The sequence below is a fragment of the Pinus tabuliformis genome, chromosome 1_1 (genome assembly GCF_031772625.1).
Source record: "Pinus tabuliformis cultivar Carrire ecotype Pingquan chromosome 1_1, CPIR1, whole genome shotgun sequence".
NCBI classification, from domain to species: Eukaryota; Viridiplantae; Streptophyta; class Pinopsida; order Pinales; family Pinaceae; genus Pinus; species Pinus tabuliformis.
Window position 1 is genome coordinate 191,245,558 of NC_142297.1, and position 15,042 is coordinate 191,260,599.

The 15,042-nt window shown below is 40.1% G+C and overlaps 2 pseudogenes; both read right to left on the reverse strand.

Moving 5' to 3' along the window:
* Nucleotides 1-330: 330 nt before the first annotated feature.
* Nucleotides 331-2,156, reverse strand: LOC149212179 (leucine-rich repeat receptor-like serine/threonine-protein kinase BAM1 pseudogene; annotated as a pseudogene).
* Nucleotides 2,157-2,326: 170 nt separating this feature from the next.
* Nucleotides 2,327-15,042, reverse strand: part of LOC149212180 (uncharacterized) — a 34,117-nt pseudogene continuing 21,401 nt past the window's right edge.

The following is a 15,042-nucleotide window of genomic DNA, read 5'->3' on the forward strand; positions in this document are numbered from 1 at the left end:
ACGTAGGCACAATTTTTTTTTATAGACACAATTAGGAATAAACTAGCAATTGTTCCAAAAGGTACAAAGAGAGGCCGATAGGATTATTAAATTGAAATTGTTGAATTTTTCTAGAAGAGATAATTGATCTGTGGAAAACCTTGTTATCTTGCACTGAATTATTGTGCAATTACTTTTCTTTAGATGTGGCGATTGCTATCTGAGTAAATTAATCACCCTCCTAAAAGGAATTTTGAGGTGGCGATTGCTAACTGATATTCTGTGTATGAATTTTGACAATATTCACTGGCACTGACCATGTATCCTAACAATGAAAATTTGAAAATGGATTCAAATAGAGAGGAGATCAGGAGGGTGGGCAGCACCGGCTTGTTGGGGGGATTCATCTCCTTCTGAAGCAGGTAGGGGATTTTCAGAAGGTTTGATCTTTGGAATTTCACTGGACATCTGAACAACCTCTCTCATGGTAGCCTCTCTACGCTATTTTCTTCAACACATGCCATTGCCACACAGAAAATGTGGATAAGGTCGTGCAAAGGAACTGAAGACAGCCTCTCGTCCAAAATGTTTGAAACTCCTTCCTCGGTTGAGTTAAGTCATCTTGTTTACCCATTGAACAATATCTACACCATCTCCAAACTCCCCCACCGGCCTTCTACCAGTGACTAGTTCCAGCAGCACTACTCCAAAGCTATAAACATCACTCTTTTCATCCAGTTTCAGCGTGTATGCATATTCTGAAAAAATAACACAAGAAAAATACTGTATGAGAACTTACATATAAGCATTTGATCCATCAGCAGCCTTCATCTAATTGATTCTCTTCAGAGAAACAGAGGGCATGGAAATTTCACATTGAAATAATATTAGAGGCAAGGAGATAAGCTTGATTGTTTACCTGGAGCAATGTAACCATAGGAACCTACAATGGAAGACATACATTCTGAAGCCCCAGAATCCTGCAAAAACTTTGCAAGGCCAAAATCGGCTACATGGGCCTCAAAATTGGAATCCAAGAGAATGTTGTTGGACTTTACATCACGGTGTATTATAATCGGGCTGCAATCATGGTGTAAATAGCAGAGCCCTTTAGCTCCCTCAACAGCAATCTTGTATCTGGTAGCCCATTGTAAATGCCCACCTTTCTTCCCATGCAGTAACTCTCCCAGGCTTCCGTTTGGCATGTACTCGTAAACAAGCAGATTGATTTCTTGATTTGAGCAAAACCCCAACAGTCTCACTATATGGCGATGTCGAATCTTGCCCAAAGTCTGAATCTCTACAGCAAAACCATGGTTGTGAGAAGACCCTCTTCCAATCCCAGGCAACCTCTTCACTGGAAATTCCTCACCGCTCCGCATCGAACCCTTGTACACAACCCCTGCTCCTCCCTTCCCAATAATATTCTCCTCTTTCAAACACTCCAGGACATCTTCACAGGTGAAGTCCAGCCTCTGGAATGCTGTTAGCTTCCAGGATCTTGAAGCATTGCTTTTCTTCAAAGCCTTGGCTTTGATGATGGCAGCAGAGGCAAAAACCAGTGAGCATAATAGCAAACCTATGACCAGAACCAGCTTTACAGTGGAAGAAATCAAAGAACCCTTAACATGAGCATGCAGCGAATTGGGCTGAACTGTGCAAGGTCCTAGATACAGCCCACACAATCCAGGGTTCCTAACGAAGGAAGTTGCATTGAAGAAAGTGAACTGGCCACCATTTGGTACAACAACAGACAGATTATTGTAGGAGAAATCCACAGAAGTCAAGCTCTGCATCTGCTCTAATTCATTAGGAATGCTTCCAGAGAAATGATTCCGCGAGATATTCAGATAATTAAGGATTCCCAGACTGGTGATTGTGGAAGGAATTGGGCCACTTAGATTATTCCTACTCAAATCTATATATGATAAAAGCTTGCATTGGCTTATCCCATCTGGGATTTGCCCCGAGAATCTATTGTTGCTGAAATCCAACTTGCTCAGTTGTCTCAGTTCATTAATCTCAGTAGGAATAGGTCCTGTGAATTCATTTCCGTTAAGCAAAATCTCTGTTAAACCAACGAACTTACCTATAGTCCGAGGCAGGGGTCCGCTAAGCATATTATTGGAGACAGTCAACTGCGTTAGCCCCGGGGAAACTTCGATACCCTCCGGCATTAGGGGACCAGTCCAAACACCTACTTAACAGGGGATGCATACTGAAATAAAATTCAACCTCTCGTATGTGTTATTTTTCAGTACATCGAGAGGTTCATTTTCTCAAAATTTGCAGAGAGCATTTCATTGTTGATTAGCGGAATTTATTAAAAATGAAAAATGTTGTGACCTCAGTAAGATGGGAAGAAGATTTGAATTACCTTCTGGCTGGAGGGAATGCCTTTGAGATAAGGTGAGCTCAATACCTGCAAAACACGGCACAGGTTCAAAAGGATTATAAAGGATTATAGAAAAGCTTTGTAAATTTTATCGCTACAGAAGAAGAAACCCTAACTGATCAAATCTCTAAAGAAATTTCAACCAAAGAATCTATTTCTTGTTTTAATTGTCCTGTGTAAAGGAACGAGAAAATTTGAGGTAAGTAATGGAGAAGGCTGGCGACTAAGACCGTCTATGTTGCATAAGTTTAAAAAAATGATCATTTTTGTCACAAATAATTTCTCTAAACATTATATTTTATGATAATCCATGCTTGGTGGGAAACAAATTCCGAAGCTTGTTTAATATTGAAACCGAAAAGTATTTTATGTATTTCGAAGAATTTAAGCTGTCTGTATCACACTCTGTAGTAACTCTATTTTCATGTGACAATCTTATAGAAATTACAAAGAGTCAGAAAATTTTCCATAAAACTTGTAAAAAATACAGACTTTGTACCTGAACCTGATCTTGCAGGAATTTAATGTATCCCATGGCTTCAAAAAGAACTGATGCCGTATCGGTCTGCAAAATCAAGATTAGGACATAAAACATAACCTTTCGTGAGACAAATAGGTTCATACATGTCTATCGGCTAGGTTTCTTTTTTTTCCCTGAAATTAGATATTGAAAACTGAAGATTGAAATGCTGAAAATTCAAGATTTTACCTTTCCAAACGGTGAGACGAGTTGCTGCAACGCCGTAATGCATTCCCCTAGCTTCTCTTTGCGCACCTGCACCTTTAAAGAAAACCTTGGGCAGAAGCCTCTTTAATTAGTAAAATTTAAGGTTATTACTACACCAGGTGGGAATCGAGCTTGTGGCCTTCATCGGAGGGCCCGAAAAAGATTCTGTTCTATGCTTCTTGAAAGCCGCATTGGAAAGCCCGACTAGATCGCTGCTTCTCTTCTATTTAGTAGTGCACTCTCCACCTTCATCAACCTGCAGAAGCATCAATAGATATAAATAAAGACACAAAAAATGCAAGAAAATAGTAAGAAAGCAGATAATACGGTGATGACTTACAGGATTCTTCTGCAAATTATTATTATCCGAAGATGATATTAAATAATGACAAGAGATTTGCAGGACCCCAAGGTTTCTCCAGAGATTCAGCACCTTGAGGTTCGACAGGTCACCGATGGAATCGGGGATTCCACCATGGAGCCTGTTATGGAACAGATTCAGGAGCGTGAGCGAGACCAGGTTCTTGAATTCTTCCGAGATTTGTCCAGTCAGCTCATTGAATGAAAGATCCAACGACTTGAGGTTTCTCAGATTGCCGCGCTGGGGAGGAATGGGGCCCGACAGGACATTCAAGAAGAGGAAGAGCGAGTCGAGCGAGCTCAGATTGCCTAGCTCCGCGGGAATCGAACCCGTGAGCCCGCAGTTAGACATGTCCAGTCGGATGAGCTTCTTTAAGTTCCCAAACTGAGGCGGGATCTCGCAGGAATAATTGTTGTAGTGGCCGATGAAGAGGTATCGCAGCTCGGCGAGTTTGCCGAGCTCTGGCGGCAAGTTACCGGTGAGGCCATTTCCGTTGAGGCCCAGGTAGTGGAGACTCGTCAGTTTTCCGTAGCAAGCAGAAATCGAACCGTAGAAATAATTTCTGTCGAGGTGGAGGTACCGGAGTCTGGCCAGTGACGCAACTTCCAGAGGCAAGGGGGCGGAACCCAAATTTCACGCCACGTGTCAACCTGAATGCCCGACCTCCCTCTGCAAATCACGTTTCGCTGGACCCAAATTTCACGCCACGTGTCGACCTGAGAATGAAAAAGACGACGAAAGTCTGTTTCAAAGGAAGGCCTATCGGCCTAACTATTCCATTTCATGATGACTAGTTCGGGAAAGTAGTGAGTTTGTGCGAGGAATTTTTATTGGTGATGGTTATGGGAGCAAGGATTTTGGTTTTAAAGTTAAATTTTTTTTGGATAAATAATGTAATATTAATTTTAAAAAATATATATTTAGAAAAATAAAATATATAATTAAAATTTATTAAAATATAATTAAAAAATATTAAAATATTAATACTAACTTTATTTTAAAATTATTAAAATATTTTAATTTTAATATATATATATATATATATATATATATATATAATTAATTAATTAATTTTAAATGTGTAAATTTCTTTTTTCTTTTTTTTTTTTTTGTAAAAACAAGAAATGTTAAGATGGCTTTTGCAATTGTCAATTTCCTATTCTTCGTGGGTTGAGTTATCTTGATCATTGCAACTCTTCTATCCATCTATTCCAGATGTTCTTGTGGTTTTTTTGTTTTTTTTTTTAATTATTATTATGAAGTTTTTTTTTAATAAGGTTTGTTTGTTTGTGCTTTTAAATATATTTTTAATTAATTAATTAATTAATTAGTTTTATAATTAATTTTTAATTTATATATTTTATATATAAGTATATAAAATATATTTAAGAGTATGAGTTGGTTTGATGGTTAAGAGCATGTGTTTCCTCTTAAGATGTCACAGGTTGAAAACCAGAGCGGGGTAAAGTATGTATGCCCTCGTATACTAAGCAGAGCGGGGTAGAGTATGTATGCTCTCGTAGACTAAGCAGTCAAATCATTGCGTAGAGGTGGGTCCCTTGTCCCACAAACAAAGCTTATTTTTTTATTTCTTTTATTTTTTATAATGAATAATTTACTTAACATATTCTTATTCTAGGTTCACTAGAAAAGGAGTACAAATTCCTTGTTATCAAAATAAAGGTTTAGTGAAATTTAAAGAACTTATTTATGAGCTTTCCATTCTTAGGGTTGTTGAAAGAAACACTTCCTTATTAATAGGTTTGATGACTTTCATATAAGTGGAATAGAGATTAGAGACAACATTAAGAAGGCTTTTAAGTTCATTCTATGGTTTTCCTCCACCTTGATCATTCCTTTATTTGTTGAGAAATAAATCCCTTTCCTAGACAATTGATTGATCTTCTACATATTTTAAATAAAGTGATACCTATGAGATTAGTATAAAACTTGTACGTACAATAGTACCTAAGAAAATTGCGTACTTTTAGTAGACATTGGATGAGAAAACAACAAAGATAACCTATAATAATCGTTCATCATGAGAAGGATCTACTTTATTGCCCTAAACTTCTCTGTAGATTCTATTAACTAAAAGTGAACATATAAATATGGTATGAGCTTGTACAAAATAAAATAAAAATAATAATTAATACTAACTACCAAAAATATAATAAAGTTAAAATAATAATTAAAACCCACTACCAAAAATATAAAATTTAAAAAATAAATATGTAATTATTAAAATAAAATAAAAATATTTAATAATTTTTTTCAAATATATATATATATATATATATATAAAATTTTAATTTTTTATATAAAATAAATAATAATTATTATGATCTGATTATATAATCAGAAACACATATATATACACGTTTCAACAAAAAGGAATATTTCAATTGTGTTTGCAACTACTCACTTTACTAATCTAAATATACTTTAGAAAGTAAAGTTAAAAGTAAATATTTTCATTTAACTCCATACCATATATTTAGTTGAAGAGTTATTTATAGAGCTAAACTCAAAACAATCATAGTTGGGCAGTTCTCGATGTCCCGAAACAATGTCTTGTGATCTTTATATTATCTTAATATAAATCTATGATGATTTTTCTGTCTGAAAAAAAAAACTCAAAACAATCATGGAAATTATATTATGGTATATTCTTTCACATTCATACAGATAAAAGTAACCTTTGAAGAGGAAGTAGAAAACATAAATGCAAGTCAAGAGCTAAGGTTTTCCTCTTTTCAAACTAGAAACTTGTTATATAAAAAATTAAAGATAATATATTAGGTTTGTATTTATATATAAATAGTAATAAATATGTTAAAATTATTTATTATATAATGATGATGATTAATGTTTATTAAAATTTATATGGCTTATTTAATTTAAAAAAAATTAATTGGAATTTTTTAATATTTTATTTTTATGCTTGAAAAGAAGTGGGAGAAGTGTTTTTAGATCATTATAGTTTTACTGACTGAAAAGGTCAAGAAGGTTGGGAGTGTGACAAATATTTTGAAAATTAGATTGAATATGAGTATAAGATGGGCAATCTAAGATAAAGTGCTTTTCATCTTCAACCTTCTTAGTATCGCACAAGTGAGAGACTCTTTCATCCCATGACATTTTGGGAATTGATCGATGCCGAGTTTCACTATGAAGCTCATGAGAATAAATTCTTATCATGGCAATGTTCATTCCTTGTTAATAATAGTAGAGACAAAGAGATAATTTTGTTTTTCGAGATTGGGGGTGATCACCTCACTATAATATCTTGGTTTCATTTTTTCCTCTAACTCTTATTGCCCCACAATTTCTCCTCAAATTTGGAAGTAATATTTTTCTTAATATTATCCTTATTCCACAAGACAATCTCTTCCTTTACCCCCAAATGGTCCAGTGAAGACTCAACACCTTAAGTCATCCTTTCTTAAGCCAAAAGAGGGGGTTTTAGAAAGAGTTGAAGAAATATTAGAAAACCTCTTAGCTTCTGTCTTCTTAACTTCTTCTTATACATAAGATACATAGTCATAGTCATGCTTTAAATGGGGGAAAGGCTTGCTTCAGTCAAGAAGATATGGTAGGGAGTATTTCCTTTAATCTTGAAGTTGCAAGTTATAAACTACTTTTGGATGTTCAATCTTCTTCCATAACTCTCTAGATATTGTAGGTTTTAACCTTGTACAAAAATTACTTGCAAACGAATTGATCCAGGTGGATATTGGTGGCCACTGGCCAAGTCCACTTGGACCCCCAACATTGTTTCTTTCAGCTTTTCAGTTTCCTTAATTGTAGCACAGTTTACTATTTTTAGCCGTTTTTCAGCTCTTGAACTTTTGGAGCCATTTTGAGGCCCTAAACAACGTTTTTTGGAAACATGGGAGCAACATGGGTCCATGAATTGATGTTTCTCTTCCCAAAGTTGTAGTTGTCGGATAGATATTTCTAACGAGATATTGTGCGTGTCAAACAGAGATCGTATGCCAAAGTTATGACCCTCGGAAGTTGATGTACCAATTTACCCAAATGGGGCTCACAGTTTGGCGTTTCATCTTCTAGGGTTAGGTTTTTGGATGTTTAGGGTTTTTGATTGTTTCTCAACAATAAATAGGCCTTCAAGCCTCATTGTAACACAGTTCAGAAGCATGTAGCCACCATATCTCTTCTCAGAGATAAACTACCATCGCCCTAGCTAGTTTATTTCCATTTCTGTTTGTAAACATATTTTAGTATTTTACAGCAATGAAATGAAGTATTATTTATGTTGCATCTCTATATGTATGGTTATATATGTAATTTGTTGCGTTCCTATTTAAATCCAGATCTGTGGTATCAGAGGGGTTTGCTCTTTCTCTGTCTTTCTTTGCATGTCCCCAATGAGGCCAGGATATAAGGAGTTAGGGCTTGAACTGGTCGAACCTTTGCAAGCCCAACCTCTCAAATCCTGACAGCCTCCCATGATGGATGAAAAGAGAGATGAGGGGATAGGAGATCCTATCAAAATCTTGCTCAAAAAGGCCCTCGAGCAACAAAGGAACGCGATGATGGACAAATTTTCCCAGCTCCTTCAATGACTACCCAGGGGCGACACATCTACTTCCAACAGCTAGTCTGGAAGTGCCACGCCCTTTAAGGTACAATTTAACTTTGACATTCCGATATTTGAGGGTCAGATAGATGCAGACGGCATAGATAAATGGTTAAATCGGCTAGAAGGGTATTTTTCGGTTCATGATTTTTCGGGTCAGGAAAAGATTACTTTCGCTCTTCTCAAAGCGCCCCCCACGTCAAGGACTAGTGGGAAACTTACTACAAGCAGAAGGATGAAAGTACAGCCTCATTTTTTTCAACTGCACCCACTTGGAATTCATTCCAAACTGCCATCAAGGAGCAGTACTACCATGTCAGAAGCTATGAGGATCAATACATAAAGTGGACCATGCTGCAACATGGAAGGGACCAAGACATGCCAGAGTTTACCAATATTTTCCATACCCTTCGCACAAAGTTGGGTATCAAGGATTCAGAGCAGCATTTGGTACTCAAATACCATGGTTGTCTACACAGGTACATCCAAGAAGATATAGAATTCTTGAACATCTCCTTGCTCAGCATGACATACTGATATGCCATCAAGATCGAGAAAACGTTTAAATAGAAGAAGCGAGATTTTGGATCTGCGAATCTGAAGCAAGGGAAAGGTGCCCCCAAACCATAAAACAAAGGAAAAATCTAAGGCAGGGAGGCCCAAGACAACCTGCCAAAGCTGCAAGCAAAGAACAACATCACAAAGCCAAAAAATGACATGGGAAAGTGGTGTGAGTTCCATAAGAGCTCCACTCACAACAGAAGTGAGTGTCGGGCCAAGCAGTCACTAGTTAGTAGTGGCCTAGCTAAAGGTTTCATAATCAGATGCATGTTCCGACTCTGAGTCAGAACTTGACAAGGGGAATGACAAAGGGAAGCAGATTATCGATGCGGAGCTCAATGCCACTGTTGCCAGCATGAAGATCCAGAAGGAGGAACTCGAAGATCCAGAGGAGGAGGAGCGTCTCTTCCACTCCCAGATGTGGGTAAAGGGCTCCCCACTACAGTTCATTTTTTACAGTGGGAGCGAAAAGAACCTCATTTCGGTAGAGGTCGTGAAGCAGCTGGGATTATTGACCATAGCACATCAACGACTGTACACCATCGGGTGGCTTCACCAAGGATGAGATCTTCACGTGAGCCGACAATGTCGCCTTCCATACAACATCAAGCCCTTCATGGATGAGGTATTGTGTGACGTTGCTCCCCTTTATGTTTGTGATGTATTATTAAGACAACCATACTTGTGGAAGCGACATGCTGCGTATGAATCAAGGCCCTGTGTTGTTATTGTTACTTTGGGAAATAAGTTGTCCACAATACCGGAGGTAGCACTGCCTACCACCATCTCTTTGGTTACTAAAAAACAATGTAGTAAGATCATTTTCAAAACTGGGAAATTTGTTTTCTTGATGATACGTCCTCAAGGAAAGAATAATATGGTGGCCACGACCTCCAGACAGGGCCCCTCCACACGACAACTTCAGATGGACAAGGTCATAGCGGAGTATGAGGACATCTTCACCTCCCCTGTAGGGGTTCCTTTGCACTGTTAGGTTAAGCACTCCATCGATATGACCCCAGGTGCGCCGCTGCCCAATGGACCAATCTATAAGTGCTCTGTTCTGAAGAACGATGAAATCAAGAGGCAGATTTAGGAGCTTCTGCAGAAAGGTCACATCCATCTAAGTTCATCGCCCTGTGGGAGCCCGATCATGTTGGTACAGGAGAAGGATGGGACTTGGAGACTCTGTATTGACTATCAGGTGCTAAACAAGATCACTGTCTGTAATAGGTACCTGATCCCACGGATTGATGACCTCCTAGACCAACTGAAGGGGGCAAAATATTTCAGAAAGATTGATTTGAAGTCAGGATATCACCAGGTACCAATCGAATCCTCCAATGTGTGGAAGACTGCCTTCAAAGCCAAGGAGGGCCTTTGCGAATGGTTGGTTATGCCTTTTGGATTGATGAATGCTCCTGTAACCTTCATGAGGCTAATGGATGACATATTGCGGCCATTCACCAACTCATTTGTAGTGGTATACTTGGATGACATCCTGATCTTCAGCCAAAGTTGGGAAGAACATCTCCACCACATCCGACAGGTTCTCCAAACACTGCAGAAACACAAGTTATGTGCCAATTTGAAAAAATGCACTTTTGGCATGACCCAAGTTCAGTATCTGGGATACATTATTGATGAACGGGGGGTGCATGTGGATCCAGCCAAGATCCAAGTCATTCGAGATTGGCCATCTCCAACCACTCTGACAGAGCTTCGCAGCTTTCTAGGTCTTGCCAACTTCTACTGCAGGTTTGTGTTGGGATTTTCTCATATCACTAGGCCCTTGAGTCAAGTCATCAAGGGAGGAGTGAAAGAAAAATTCTTTTGGTATGAATCTCAACAAAAGGCATTCACGGAGTTGAAAGATTGCCTCTTTTTGGCACCAGTGCTCGCATTACCAGACTTGCAACAACCATTTGAGGTCGAGAAAGATGCCTCTGACTATGCTATTGGGGCAGTCCTTACTCAACACAAGCTTCTAGTGGCATATCACAGTGAGACACTTTCAGACACAGTCTGGAAGTATCCCACTTATGACAAAGAGATGTATTCCATTGCACAGGTCTATCGACAATGGAAGCTTTACATTTTGGGGAAGGAAACGGTAATCCACACAGACCACCGACCCCTGCAGTTCATACAAACCCAAGGTAAATTGCAGAATGATCGTCATTAGAAGTGGTCCACATACCTGCAATAGTTCCATTTGAATATCAAGTATAAGAAGGGCAGCACCAATAATGTTGTAGATTGCCTCAGTCGACCACCGATCATGGCGTTAACCACTGTGCTCAACTCTTGTGGGCACGAGACTTCTGATTGGCCACTTCTCTACGAAAGTGACCTAGAATTTGGCCACACATACCAGACACTCTTGTAGGGTCAGCATGTTCCAGATTCTCACCTCTAGGATGCCCTATTATGCCACCTGGGTTACCTTTGTGTTCTTTCAAGTGAGCGTGCCAAGATGATTTGGGAAGCACACTACAGTTGGGCTTCTGGGCATTTTGGGGTCGAGAAAACAATGGCGGTACTGCAGAAGTATTTCTATTGGCCGAATCTTCGACATGATGTCGGGAAGTACATCATATCATGCACTACTTGCACCATTGCCAAACCAACCATCAAGAAGCAAGGCCTCTATACCTAGCTGCCTACCCCCAGTTGACCTTGGGAATCCATCTCCATGGATTACATGTTGGGCCTTCCTTCTACTAAGCATGGAAATGACTGTGTTTTTGTGGTTGTCGACATGTTCTCGAAGATGGCCATTATGGTGCCCTGCAAGAATAATATCACAGCAGAAGCCACTACTAAACTCTTCTTTGAATCAGTGTGGGTACACTTTGGGATCCCACAGTCTATTATCTCAAATTGGGACAGCAGGTTCCTCAGTACATTTTGATCCAGTCTCTGGTCGATGTTGGACACCAAACTCACTAAGTCCATAGCCTTCCATCCTCAAACTGATGGTCAGACAGAGGTTGTCAAGAGGATGATCGTACACATTCTGCGCATTTACAACTCGAAGCATCCATGCACATGGGATGATTGCCTCCCCTATGTTTAGCACAGCTACAACCAGGCTCTCCACAGCTTGACTGGCCACAACCCTTTTCAGGTGGGCTTGGGATTCCAGCCACTTTGTCCCATTGATGTGGCCATGCCATTTGCAACTACTCACGCACATTCAGCTCATGTCCAGCCCGAAACAGATAAGGAAAACAACTTCATTGAGCACATCCAACATATTTTCCAGTAGGTCCATGACATTCTGGAGAAATCAAATGCCAAGTACAGGCAGCGACATGATCAACATCGGGTGCCACATAAGTTTCAAGTGGGCGACAAAGTCTGGTTGCATTTGCAAAAGGAACACCTTAACAGAGCCTATCAAAAACTCAGACCACTCTGATATGGTCCTTACACCATTACCAAGGCTATGGAAGATAATGCATTTGAGCTCAACATTCCCCCATTCATTGGCCTACACCCAGTGTTCAATGTGGACCACCTTTGGCCATCCTTTCCACCATTACTAGACACATCCAACATTGTAGAACAGCTCACACCCACAGAGTTAAATCAAGATTGCATGGAACAAGCTGCAACTGATCAGATCATGGACACACAGATCAAGCACACTTGCCAACAAAATATCCAACTGTATCGAGTTGTCAAAGTAGGCCAACCCTTCACAAGGGCAAGTGGCTCACTAGGGACCAAGTTCAGCAGAATTTTCCTCATCTCATGGAGGAACTCAATGCAATGGGGACTGTTTCTTCCTAAAAGGGGAGGAATGATCTAGGTGGATATTGGTGGCCACTCGCCAAGTCCACTTGGACCCCCACCATTGTTTATTTTAGCTTTTGAGTTTCCTTATTTGTAGCACAATTTACTATTTTTAGCAGTTTTTCCGGGTTCTGTAGCTATTTTGAGGCCCTAAACGACGTTTTTTGGGAAAACTGGGAGCAACCCCAATCCATTTCCTTCCAAAGTTGTATTTCTTGGACAGATCTCTCTAACGAGATATTTTGCACGTCAAACGGAGATTGTATGCCAAAGTTACGACCCTGAGAAGTTGATGTAACAATTTACCCAAATGGGGCCCACAATTTGGCGTTTCATCTTCTAGGGTTAGCTTTTTGGATGTTTAAGCTTTTCCATTGTTTCTCAACAATAAATAGGCCTTCAATCCTCATTGTAACCCAGTTCAGAGGCATCTAGCTGCCACATCTCTTCTAAGAGATAAGCTACCATCGCCCTAGCTAGTTTATTTCCATTTCTGTTTGTAAGCATATTTCAGTATTTTACAGTAATGAAATGAAGTATTATTTCTATTGCATCTCTATATGTATGGTTATATCTGTAATTTGTTGTGTTCCTGTTTAAATCCGAATTAGTGGTATCAGATGGGTCTGCTCTTTCTCTGTCTTTCTTTGTATGTGGCCAACGAGGTCGAGATATAAGGAGTTAGGGCTTGAACTGGTCGAACCTTTGCAATACCAACCTCACAAATCCCGATGGCCTCCCATGGCGGATGAAAAGAAAGACTAGGGGCAAGGAGATCCTATCAAAATCTTGCTCGAAGAGGCTGTCGAGCGACAAAGGAACACGATGATGGACAACTTTTTCCAGATCCTTCAGCGGCTGCCCAAGGGAAACACATCTACTTCCAGTAGCTACTCTGGAAGCTCCACACCCTTTAAGGTACAAGTTAACTTTGACATTCCCATATTTAAGGGTCAGATAGATGTAGACGTTGTAGATAATGGTTAAATCTGCTAGAAGGGTTATTTTTTTTGTGATTTTTCCGGTCAGGAAAATATCACTTTCGCTCTTCACAAAGTTGCACCCCACATCAAGGATTGGTGGGAAACTTACTGCGAGTAGAAGGATGAAAGTATGGCTTCACTATTTTCAGCCGCACCCACTTGGAATTCATTCCGGACTGCCATCAAGGACCAGTACTACCCTGTCAGAAGCTATGAGGATCAATACATAAAGTGGACCATGTTGCGGCATGGAAGGGACCAAGACGTGCTGGAGTTTACCAATATTTTCCATACCCTTCACACAAAGTTGGGTATCAAGGATTCAGAGTAGCATTTGGTACTCAAATACTGCGGCTATCTGCACAGGTACATCCAAGAAGAAATAGAATTCCTAAACATCTCCTCGCTCGGCACGCCATACTGATATGCCGTCAAGATCTAGAAAAAGTTTAAACAGAAGAAGTGAGACTTTGGTTTTGCAAATCCAAAGCAAGGGAAAGGTGCCCCCAAACCATAGAACAAAGGACAAAGCCAAGGTGGGGCAACCCAAGACAACCCGCAAAAGCTGCAAGCAAAGAACAATGTCGCGAAGCCGAAAAATGACACGGGAAAGTGGTGTGAGTTCCATAAGAGCTCCACTCACAACACAAGTGAGTGTCGGGCCAAGCAGTCACTAGTGGCCGAGCTAAAGGTTTCATAATCATATGCATATTCTGACTCTAAGTCAGAACCGGATAAGGGGAATGACAAAGGGAAGCAGATTATCGATGTGGAGCCCAACACCACTATTGCCACCACGAAGATCTAGAAGGAGAAACCCGAAGATCTAGAGAAGGAGTGTCTATTCCACTCCTAGATGTGGGTAAAGGGCTCCTTGCTACAGTTCATTGTCGACAGAGGGAGCCAAAAGAACCTCATTTCAAGAGAGGTCATGAAGTGGCTGGGATTACTGACCACAACACATCCACAATCGTACACCATCGGGTGGCTTCACCAAGGACGGGATCTTCGCGTGAGCCAACAAGTGTTGCCTTCCGTACAACATCAAGCCCTTCACAGATGAGGTATTGTGTGACGTTGCTTCCGTTGATGTTTGTGATGTATTATTAGGATAACCATACTTGTGGATGCGACATGCTATGTATGAATCAGGGCCCCATGTTGTTATTGTTACTTCGGGAAATAAGTTGTACAGGATACCAGAGATAGCACCGCCTACCGCCATCTCCTTGGTTACTACAAAACAATGTAGTAAGCTCATTTCCAAAACTAGGAAATTTGGTTTCCTGATGATATGCCCTCAAGGAAAGAAGAAGACGGTGGCCACGACATCCAGACAGGGCCCCTTCGCACGAAAATTACAGATGGACAAGGTCGTGGAGGAGTACGAGGACATCTTCACCTCCCCCACAGAGGTTCCTATGCACTGTCAGGTCAAGCACTCCATCGATCTAACTCTAGGTGCGCCACTGCCCAATGGACCAATCTATGTGCATTTCGTTCGAGAGAACGATGAAATCAAGAGGCAAATTTAAGAGTTGCTACAGAAAGGTCACATCCGTCCAAGTTGATTTCCCTGTGGTAGCTCGATCATATTGGTACAGAAGAAGGATGGGACTTGGAGACTCTGTA